General features: G+C 38.1%; 1 pseudogene across 1 annotated transcript; it reads right to left on the bottom strand.

Annotated features, from left to right (window-relative positions):
• Positions 1-412: 412 nt before the first annotated feature.
• LOC149217129 (chaperone protein ClpB1-like) lies at positions 413-4,350 on the bottom strand (annotated as a pseudogene). The gene is made up of 10 exons (XR_016250137.1): positions 4,136-4,350; positions 3,430-4,017; positions 3,077-3,246; positions 2,758-2,916; positions 2,531-2,672; positions 2,155-2,336; positions 1,647-1,922; positions 1,183-1,523; positions 749-1,027; positions 413-646 (listed from the first exon to the last, which is right to left on the bottom strand). The product of XR_016250137.1 is annotated as a chaperone protein ClpB1-like (transcript).
• Between the last annotated feature and the right edge of the window lie 8,088 nt (positions 4,351-12,438).

The following is a 12,438-nucleotide window of genomic DNA, read 5'->3' as shown; positions in this document are numbered from 1 at the left end:
AATTGTAAACTGAAAAGTCCTGCTCTTTTAATATTCACTGTTGGCCACCACGACCAAAACTCTGCAAAACATCAAACTCCTAGAATAACTTTCCACACAGGTTTATATGACAGGGCATGGAAAATAGAAATCAGACCTTAAATAAAATCACTGTACATGAAGAACACCGAGAAAACATTACGAATGAAAAATACCAGGCATCAGAATAGAACATATAAATTGCAATTCTAGATTGTTTCAAAGGGAGGTAAGTCGAATTTAGTCAGGGGACCCTCCCACAACATCTCCTATGATGTGGAGACATGTTTCCAAGGAGTGGGTCATGTCCCCTACAATAGGGAAAGGGAGAAGCAACTCATCAAGGAGATGCAGTGTCTAGTTTATTACGGTCGGGGGCACATCCCCTGGCAAATTAGACTGAATAAAAAAGAAACAAGGTGATACTTACAGGATCATAGGCTTTCTGTAGAACAAGATCTAGAGCGTCATCTGTAACCCTTAAAGCAACGCCTCTCTCTGCAAGACAAATTGCTACATCTTTCATCTGTAGTCTAGCAACTTTCTTGAGCTCATCATGAGAAAGAGGATCAAATACAACTATCTCATCAAGTCTATTCAATAACTCTGGCTTAAAATGTCTTCTAACCTGCAATAATATTCAAAGGCATGTCAAAGCACCGCAGCCAACTTCGTGATAAAATTATATGAAAAAGATGCATACACAGAGTCCAGGAATGCGTGTGCATACTTCTTGCATGACATTCTCTCTTGGGTTTTTACTGTTGTGTGGCCAGACAATGCAGCAAGCAAGTGCTCTGCTCCAAGGTTGGATATCATGATAATGACTCTGTTTGAGAAACTAACAGTGCGACCTTGTCCATCCGTAAGTCTACCATCATCAAGCATTTGAAGCAAAGTGTTGAAGACTGAAGTGTGTGCTTTCTCAACTTCATAAAAAAGAACAACACTATAGGGTCTTCTCCTTACTGCTTTTGTCAGTTGCCCCCCTTATTCATAACCCACATAACTACCATTACAACATCAAATCATTTTAGTACATTACAACAACAAATCGAGCAAAAATATAAATACAACTATACAAAAAAAGGCGTCTTGCTGTCAACCAATTGAGTGTCTGGCTATCAACTTATGTCAATTAGAAACATCTAGCTGTTCACATACCCAGGAGGAGAACCTATGAGCCTTGCAACTGAATGTTGCTCCATATATTCAAACATATCAATACGGACCAGCTGATTTTCATCATCAAACAATTGAGCTGCAAGAGCCTTTGCAAGTTCCGTTTTGCCAACTCCAGTGGGCCCCAAGAATAGGAAAGATCCAATCGGCTGTTGAGGTCTTCCAAGTCCAGCCCGCGATCTTAACACAACTTTGGCAACCGCTTGAACCGCCTCATCTTGTCCAACAACTCTTTCATGCAACCTGTCTTCCAGACCTATCAGTCGCTCGTTTTCATTCTGACCAAGTCTTGTAACAGGGCTACCAGTCCAGCGACTCACAACCTGCATTCATCACATAGTTATGTATCATGAACATCAGACGCTATAGCTCTCATTGGGTTGCCAACATAAATTCTGTCAATCATATTCGATGGAAGGTATGTATAGATACTTCGTTCAACGTACCTCTGCAATCTGATCAGGTCCCACACTCTCTGTTAACATGAGATTTTTTCCCATAGCTTCTTTTCTAGAAGTTTCAGTCTTTGTTTCTTTAAGGGCCCTGTATAGTTTTGCAGCTTGCGCCACAGCCTTCCTACGCTTTGCTTTTTCCCAAGCAATCTGCAATTTCTCACATTCTTGCTTCAGTCCCCGGATTTCATCTACTCTCTCTTTTTCTTTTTGGTATTTCATTTTCAACGGTTGCAACTTATCTCTCAAATCATCAAGCTCCTTGTGAACCTATAAGAATTAGAAAAGAAAATGAGTTATTTAAAGGTTATGATACTAACGGTTCTTACCGACCAACAATTTTCACTATGTCAAACAACAGTGAACACCCCCCAACATACAAAGAATTTTCAATAGACATCTTTACATCAGAGAATCCCCATCATAATAAAAATGCCTACAGACTGATCACTGATCAGAAAGACAGCCAAGAAAATGCAATAAGGTTATCTCAAGTACAAACCTCAGCCAAACGAGCTTTACTGGCTTTATCTTTCTCCTTTTCAAGGGCATGCAACTCAAATTCTAGTTGAATCCTTTTCCTTTCAACGGTGTCTATTTCTTCAGGTTGACTATCCAGTTGAACTCTTACATTTGCACATGCTTCATCCACAAGATCAATTGCTTTGTCTGGAAGATGTCGCCCTGTTCAGACAAACGGATTATAATGATTTTCAAAACGCCTCAGAGGAGTTCTTGATCTCTCAAGAATTAAGAGCAGAACATAATACCCCAAATGATCAAGTAATAAACACTACTTTTGGGATAATTCACACATATTGCAACTTATTCCACCCATAATAGCCAGGTATCAACTTACCGGTGATATATATACTTACCAGTGATATATCTACTTGATAACTGGGCAGCAACTACAAGTGCTCTGTCCAATATTCTCACACCATGATGACCTTCGCACTTTTCTTTTAAACCACGAAGGATACTAATAGTGTCTGTCACACGAGGTTCAGCTACATAAACCTGCCCCATAATATCAATAGCAACAAATTTATTAAAACCACTAGAAGCATGTGAACAGCCATATTAATACGTCTAATAATCTGACTAAGCACTCACTTTGCTGGAATCGTCGCTCAAACGCAACATTTTTCTCCACATACTTCCGGTAGTCTTCCAGAGTAGTTGCTCCAATGCACCTTAAGTTGGCCCCGAGCAAGCATCGGTTGAAACAAATTGGCAGCATCCATTGATCTCTCAGTACGCCCTCGAAACAAAACAAAATTCAATTCGACACGATTACTTCACAACCGAAGCTTAAAACCAATCACTTAAAAGGACCTTTAATCAATCAAGGCTAATAACATATATAATATTTGCTAGATCTAAAAATTGAATCGTAGGTAACCAAGATAGGTTTCTCTTACCGGCACCCAGAACCAAATGTATTTCATCAATAAAGAGAATAAGTTTTCCTTGAGCTTCTTCTACCTCTTTCAATACAGAATTAAGTTGCTCTTCGAATTCGCCTCTGTAATTGGCACCAGCCACTAGAGCTCCCATATCCAAGGCTATCAATCTCACTTCTAGCAAATTGCTGTTTAAAACCATTTGAAAAACAAAATGAATTAGCGGCTCTACCAAGCTTGCATTCTGAAGATAATCCCGCCCAACACACTGTACCAGTGCGGACCCACAAAAGTCCCCAAATTTGGGGAAGGCAACCTACAAACCAAAATTTGCAAACAATATATATTTGTGTGCTTGCAAAAGAGCTTACCTTGGCACATCCCCTCGAACAATTCTTTGTGCCAGCCCTTCCACCACAGCAGTCTTTCCAACACCAGGCTCTCCAATGAGCACAGGATTGTTCTTGGTCCTCCGAGACAAAATTATAACTACTCTCAGAATTTCTTCATCTCTACCAATGACAGGATCAAGCTTCCCAGCATCTTCAACCAAATCGCGGCCATATGTTTTCAAGGCCTGAAAATTAGTATCACCAGACGCAGTATCTACCTTTTTGCCCTCTCCTTTGAGCTTCTCCACTTCGGATTTCACTCTCTCTATCCTCACACCTTCCTCTGTAAAGCAATATGAAACCTGGGAGTTTTTTAGCACTCCAAGAATAAGATGATCTACTACCAAATGAGTGTCCCCCTTGCTCTTTTGTAAATACCGAGCACGACTGATGCAGTATCTTATTTCAATGTTAGGAGGAATACTGTCGGGGGCAGGATCTTGGGATGGGAGTTTCTTCAGGGCCTGGGATGGGAGTTTCTTCAGGGCCTGTCGAAGGACTCTCTGTACTGCTTCCACAGTTTCCTCTCCACCTGTAGCAGATGAAATCGCTTGACGGAGAATACCCCTATGTCATAAGCTATACCCCGATAGAAAAACCAAACGAGACCGCTTACGGGAGAATCAACATCAGAGCAGGTTTCCTGGAGAGACTGCTCGGCGAAAGAGGTCTTCTCCAAGCTAACCGGAGTAGGGTAAAGTGCCCAGCAGCTAATCCACCGTCAGATCGCAGCAGAGGCTTCTTACCATCGATCTGGGCGGGCGAACCAAGGGGAAAAACTGTGACCAGACGTCCTGCCAGGAAGAGAATTAATGACAGAACCCGCGTGGTGTGCCATGTGATGGCGCTAAGCGCGAAACCAGCGGGCATGCATCCCGTAAACTCCGAGCATTGTGCCATAAACTCGGCGCACAGATGTCAGACGATTGTATGCCCGCTGAATGTGACGCCAGGTGTCAACGTTAGGAACAAAAGGACGACAAAAGTCTCTTTCAAAGGAAGGCCTATCGGCCTAATTATTGGTTTATTCGAGACTCTAATGGGAGGGTTAGTGATCTGCAGGGTGCATAATCATAGTTTCCAAGGTTAACATTAAAGCAATGGATATTTAACTATCCATTATCAATAATAAGATAAAATATTAATAGAAAGATGTGTCAAGTAATCAATAAAGTTATTAAAATATCAACAAAAAATGTGGCAGGAAAGCAATCAACTCTTACTGGAGAAGGTAAAGTTGTTTGTAAATTATCTTTTAATTATTAAGCTATTATTTGGAAATTTAATTTTTATTTGTTTTACTTATTTTTTTTTTTGTAAAAGAGTATTTTTTTATTCTTTAGGAGTGGCTAAAATCTAAATCTTTTTAGATTGGTGTGTGGTTAAGATATTCTCTCAGAGAAATGATTGTGTGTTTAAATTAGTTTATTTTTCTTAAATATATATGTAATTGTATTTGATCAATAAATTACCTGTGTATTATCAAAATTTATCTTTATTAAACCTAATGTTTATGAAAATTGAGAAATATAATGTCATACAAAGAATATAAATGTTTATGAAAATTGAGAAATATAATGTCATACAAAGAATATAAATAAGAATAGTAATATTATGAAGTGAACATGAAAATGTGTAGGGAAATAAATAAATCCTCTTTTTAGAGGAAAATAGAGGTTAGAGTTTCCCTTTTAGGTTCACAATGGATAAATATCAAGTTAAAGTTTATTTTACAGGTTCAAAAGGTTATAAATATTACATAAAAATTTAAAGCATAAATATGGAAGGAAAAGAGAAATGATGAGTGAGATCTATGAAAAAAGGAATTATATAAATTTAAATTTTTATAATAATTTTTTTAACGTAAATTTTTACAGTAATTTTTTTAATTTAAATGGATTTATAAATTTAAGTTGATGGTAATTTTTAAAATTTCTTTCATTTTTATAGTTTAAATGGATTTATGGGAATTTTTGTTTTTTAAAAATTCCTAGCTTATTTTAGAACATTTGAATCATTTAGAGAGATTAAAAATAAAAATATGTTAAGAGTATTATTTCATGTCAGTATATTGACAAAATCTAGTTGTGTATGAATTATTAAATGAGAGGTCTTATATTTAGAGGGCCTTAAGCATAAGGGAGTTTTAGGTTCTATAGTTTTATGATACATATGAGTTTTGTCAATATTTGCTAAAATTTTCAAAGGATTGAGTGTACCTTTTGCTATCCTAACTTATTCATTGGTCGAGATTGATCTCCCTAACCATTTTACTAACTGTATTATAATAACTGGATGGCTGGTATGCTTATTTAATGCCCGTTTCAAGTGGACGTAAGAGCATGTACTTCAAAGTACATGGAAGATTGAATCCACTGATATATTTTTTCCAATGTAATACTACTCACTCTAGTACCAACATAGGTGTACAAGGGTATCCAATTAGGAGACTCCATATGTGCTCTCTTTATGTATGATTCCCCTACCAAAATTTTACTCATTGGATGATAAATATTTATGCTTAAATATGCTAGAATACATCTATATCCTAAGAATAAATTCTCATATTCAAGTAGTCTTTGCCATAGGATATAGCTTTGATGCTACTTGTAATTCTCTTAACCAAAAAAATGATTAATAAGTAATTATTTAAAACATATGAATTGTAGAAAAGTAAATAAGTGAGACAATGATACAAAACATGTAGAATATAACCCTTGTGTTTGTAATCCAAAAAAAATAGATCAATGTTTATGGGCCTCTTCAAGGGGGAAACCTCCTTTAACCATAGGTCCAATACAATAACAATACTTAGACAATAGATTCTTTCAAGAAAAACCCTATCTACTTGTGATCTCATCACTAATGAGTACCAACCACTTAGTGAGAATTATTTAATAAAGATGACTCTATTACATTAATTGACTACCTATCTATCTAATGGAAGTTATTCAAAGAACATGACCTTATACATTAGTTAACTATCTCATATGCACCCAAAAGTAGGGGTGTTAGTGTATAGCACTCACAATAGATGATAGAAATATTTTGTTAAAATCCATGTCAACATAGATGTAGGTGTAGCTACCAATAATCCTTCTATGTTTCAACTCTTGAAGTGAAATTTGTAGAATGTATTTCCTATTCTTTATAACAACTAAAGAGAATTGAAGTCACAATAGAAGATGAGGTATTTTCCCTAAACCATGGAGGTGGAGAACATCTCCCTTGTAGGATCACATGTTAGAGTCATTGATATCATCCAAAGACTCAATATTGTCCAAAACTAATTTATATGGTTGAGGATTTGGTCTTTGTATCTTGTGGGGTAATTTCCACAATGAAGATAACTTTTGCAGATGTGTAAAAAGAGGCTCCACATTATTTCTATCTTTCAAGTTATGAACATCCTTTCATGTAGATCTATTTCTTTTGGTCAAATTCCATAAAACTTGCAAATGAGTGTATTCTCCTCAAATAATTTTGACTTAGAAGTCAACTACAACTTATATCATTGATATGGATGAAGTCAGTGCTTCATTTTACCATTCAAGCATTGGGTAGATAAAAAATGTTATTCTTGAAGTTTATGCTTAACACCACATCCTTGGATTATTGATCCAAAATGGCTCACTACATAAGTTTTCATCTATATTGGTACTTTTCAGGTGGAAAATTTACAGTAATTAGCTTATATAGCCATTTTAGGGAAAGACCTAGTTTGGTGATTTATGTCGAGAATCTTGGAGAGGTAATTTGATGTATCAAATGACACTCATTTGGAGTGAAAATTTTGCAAGCATAGTTGCCAAATCCTTGACATTTTTCTAGACTAAAAAACTTCTAATGGTGCAAAATTCACCTCAATCAAATTTGATATGTAGAAGTTATCCCTCTTGCAAGTTGACTTACCTTGTTAACCACCATGGTACTAAATGGATTCCACTTCAACCCAAATTACTCAAACATTTGGTGCTACTCATGTTTGGAATATCGAGAAGAGTTTAGATTGTCTAGAACCCTAAAATTAATTAAGGGTTGGGACATGCAAAAAACCTAAACCATAAACGATTACTAAAGTATCTAAAATATTGGGAAACTAAGAATAAAAGAGATTCTATTATTTTGATATTGTTTATTTGATTCAAATTCCATCATCATAATCTATATTAATGTTGGGTGTGTATTATATCTATCTATGCATCATGGGGTATGGGGCAGTACCCCAATTTTTTTTTGTTTTGATGCGGACCCAATAATAGTTGGGAAGACCCAAGGATGGGGGGCAGACCCAAGGATGGTGGGCGGACCTACCCATGGTTTTGTGCACATTTTTTACACATGGTTTTGAGCATGTTGGTTTTCTACCAATGGTATTTTGTAGATCCGGTCAAGGGAACTACAATTATGTTCTAATCCAGGGTTAGTGGATTGGGGTTTATGAATGCTTCGACACACACACACACACCCACACACATATGTATGTATGTTTGTATGTATGTATGTATGTATGTATGTATGTATGTATGTATTGTAATATTGAAAGGAATATAATGAAAAATCAATCTGGTATTCTCGGTTTTGGGATCTAGGGGAAAATCTCTATGTATATTAGTTTTACGTTCTCGCCATTGTATATTTTTCTATTTTAAGAATTCATTTGCAAGTAATTTCTATATTGGGTTAAAACCTACAATTAATACTTTTGGGGTGGAAAAATTAAAGTAATTGGCTTGTTGGGCCTACTTTAGTAGTAAGTTATAGTTTGAAAACGATCCAGATGAATGTTGGTGGCCACCATCCTATTCCACCTAGACCTCTAATTGGTTTCATCAGTTTCCTTGTTTATAGCAACATTCACTATTTTTAGCAGTTTTTCGGGTTGTGAACTTCTGGAGAATTTTTGACCCCCTAAACAACATTTTTTTGAGGTCTGTAGCAATCCCATAGCCATAGGAAAAGGCATGTAGAAACTATTGTAGTAATCAGACAAATATTTCCAACAAGGTATCGTACGCGCCAAACAAAGGTAATATGACCAAGTTATGACCCCGGGAAGTTGGTTGCCTAAATAACCCCAACGGGGCCCACAAACTCTTAGTGTTCCATCTCCCAGGGTTAGGGTTTTGGTTTTTTAGGGTTGTCCCTTGTTTTTAACTAATAAAGGCCCTTGAGCCTCATTGTAACACAATTCAGAGGCATGTAACCACCACATCGGTTCTCAAAGATAAGCTACCATTGCCCGAGCTAGTTTATTTCCATTTTTGTATGTAAGCATATTTTAGTTCTTTGATATTAATGAAATGAAATTTTATTTATGTTGCATCTCTTTGTTTGTGTGTATATCTATATTTTGTTGTGTTCCTACATAAGTCTGGACCAGTGGTATCAGAGTGGTCTGCTCTTTCTGTATTTTTCTTTCCATGTCCCCAACGAGGTCACGGTATAAGGAGTTAGTGCTTGAACTGGTTGAACCTTTGCAAGACTAGCCTCACAAACCCCGACCACCTCCCATGGCAGAAGAAAATAAAGATGAGGAGGTAGGCGATCCTTTCAAAATATTGCTTGAGGAAGCCCTCAAGTGACAAAGGAACACGATGATGGATAACTTTGCCCAGATCCTTAGGTAGCTACCCACAGATGACACATCTTCATCCGAAAGCCACTCTAGAGGCTCCACTCCTTTTAAGGTACAAGTTAACTTTTACATTGCCATATTTGAAGGCCAGATAGATACATACATTGTAGATAGATGATTAAGTCTGTTAGAAGGATATTTTCCTGTTCATTCCTTTTCCAATCGGGAAAATATTACTTTTGCACTCCTCAAAGCCACCCCACATGTCAAGGATTAGTGGGAAACCTACTATTAACAAAAAGATGAAAGGAAATCCTCATTTTTTTGAGACGCACCCACTTGGAATTCTTTCTAAGACGCCATTAAGGAATAATATCACTCTCTCAGAAGCTATAAGATAGATACATAAATTTGACCACGATGCAATAGGGAAGGGACCAAGATGTGTGGGAGTTCACAAATGCTTTCCATACCCTTCACATGAAGATGAGTATCAAGGATTCTGAGCTGCATTTGGTACTCAAGTACTGCAATTGTCTACACAAGTACATCCAGGACTAGATGGAGTTCCTGGACATCTCCTCGCTTAGCATCACCTATCGATGTGTTGTCAAGATCAAGAAAATATTTAAATATAAGAAGCAAGACTTTGGATTTGCGAATCCAAATTAAGGGAAAAGCACCCCCAAACCATAAAACAAAGGACAAATCCAAGGCAAGGTGACCCATGACAACCCATCGAATATGTAAAAAAGAAAAACACCACGAAGACAAAGAAGGACATAGGGAAATGGTGTGAGTTCCATAAGAGCCCCACTCACAACACAAGTGAGTGTCAAGCCAAGCAAAAATTAGTGGCTGAGCTGAAGGCTTTCGAATCAAACACATGTTCTAACTCTAAGTCAGAAATTGACAAGGGGAATGACATAGGAAAGCAAATTATCAATACGGAGCCTAGTGCCATCGTTGCCACCATGAAGATCTAGAAGGATGAGCCCAATGATCTAGAGGAGGGGGAGCATCTCTTCCACTCATAGATGTGGGTAAATTATTCTTCGCTATAATTCATTGTCGACAACAGGAGCCAAAAGAACCTCATTTTAGTAGAGGTTGTGAAGTAGTTGGGCCTACCGACCACACCACACCCACAAGCGTACACCATCAGGTGGCTTCGCCAAAGGCGATATCTTCACGTCAGCCAATAGTGTCACCGTCCCTACAACATCAATCCCCTCACAAATGAGTTACTGTGTGATATTGCTCCTCTTGAAGTTTGTGATGTATTATTAGGCCAACCATACTGGTGGAAGTGACATGTTGTGTATGAGTCTAGGCCTCACACTATTATTATTACTTTGGGAAATAACTTGTACAACATAATGGAGGTAGCACCACCTACCTCCATTTCTTTAATCACTGTGAAGTAATGTAGTAAGATAATTTCCTAGACCGGGAAATTTATTTTCCTTATCGTTCGCCCTCAAGGAAAGAGGAAGATTGTGGTCACGACCTCAAGACAGGGCTCCTCCACACAACATCAGCAAATGGAAAAGTTTGTGGAGGAGTACAAGGACATCTTCACCTCACCCATAGGGGTACCTCTACATTGTTAGGTCAAACACTCCATCGATCTGACCCCGGGTGCACCACTACCTAATAGACCAATCTATCTACGCTATGTCCTTTAGAATGATGATCAAGAGGAAGATAAAGGAGTTATTGCAGAAAGGGCACATCAAGCCAATTTCATCACCCTGTGGGAGCTTGATCGTGTTCATATAGAAGAAGGACGGGACCTAGAGAATCTGTATTAACTATCGAGTGTTGAAAAAGATCACTGTCTGGAATAGGTATCCAATCCCATGAATGGATGAACTTCTAGACCAGCTCAAGGGGGCCAAATATTTCAGGAAGATTGACTTGAAGTTCGGTTATCACCATATACCTATCGAACCCTCTGATGTGCGGAAGACTACATTAAAATCCAAGGAGGGCCTTTTCAAATGGTTGCTCATGCCTTTCAGGTTGAAGAATGCCCCCACAACCTTCATGAGGCTAATGGATGACATATTTTGACCCTTCACGAACTCATTCATGGTGGTGTATTTGGATTAAATTATTATCTCCATCCATAGTTGGGAAGAGCACCTCCACCATATTCAACAGGTCCTCCAAACCCTACGGTAACACAAGTTTTGTGCCAATTTGGAGAATTAAAATTTTGGTATGACTCAGTTCAATATCTAGGGTGCACCATTGATGATCAGGGTGTGCATGTGGACCCAACCAAGATACAAGTCATTCGGTATTGGTCATCCCCAATCACTCTAATATATCTCCACAGCTTTCTGGGTCTTGCCAACTTCTACCACAAGTTCGTGTTGGGGTTCTCTCATATCACTTGGCTTTGGAGTCAATTTACCAAGGGAGGAGTGAAAGAAAAGTTCTTTTGGTCTGAATCCCAAGAGAAGGAGTTTGCTGGGTTGAAGCATCACCTTTTCTCTGCAACAATGCTCACATTACCAGACCTGCAACAACCATTTGAGATCGAGACAGATGCCTCTGACTATGTTATTGGTGCAATTCCTACACTTTCAAACACAATCAGGAAGTATCCCTCCTATGACAAAGAGATGTATTCTGTTATGCATGCCTATCGGCAATGGAAGCATTAGATTTTAAGGAAAGAAACAATCATCCACACAGACCACCGACCCCTGTAGTTCATATAGACACAATGGAAGTTGTAGAATGATCGCTATCATAAATGCTCCACATACCTGCAACAATTCCATTTCAATATTAAGTACAAGAAGGGTAGCACCGACAATTTTGCAGACTAGCTTAGTCGACCACTATTCATGGCACTGACCACTTTGTTCGACTCTTGTGGACATGAGACTGCGGGGTGGTCGTATATTTACAAGAGCAATCCAGAATTTGGCAACACATACCAAATGCTCTTGGAAGGTAAGCAGGTTCCAAATCTTCACCTCGAGGATGCATTGTTATGCCACCTGAGACACCTATGTGTTCCTCTAAGAGAGCATGCCGAGATGATTTGGGAGGCGCAATATAGTCATATCGTTGGACATTTCGAGGTAGTGAAAATAGTGGCAGTGCTACAAAAGTAGTTTTATTGGCCGAACCTTCGAAATGATGTTTGGAAGTACATCAGATCATGCACTACCTGCCGCATTTCCAAATAGACTATCAAGAAGCAAGGCCTATTTACTCATATGCCTACTATTGGTCGGCATTGGGAATCCATCTCCATGGATTACATTCAAGCCTTACTTCTTCTAAGCATGAAAACAACTATGTTTTCGTGGTCATCAATAGATTCTCTAAGATGGCCATCCTGACAACCTGCAAGAAGAGTATCACAATAGAAGTCACTACTAGGATTT

This window comes from Pinus tabuliformis, chromosome 1_1 (genome assembly GCF_031772625.1).
Source record: "Pinus tabuliformis cultivar Carrire ecotype Pingquan chromosome 1_1, CPIR1, whole genome shotgun sequence".
Taxonomy (NCBI): domain Eukaryota; kingdom Viridiplantae; phylum Streptophyta; class Pinopsida; order Pinales; family Pinaceae; genus Pinus; species Pinus tabuliformis.
This window is presented reverse-complemented; position numbering and strand designations above follow the sequence as displayed.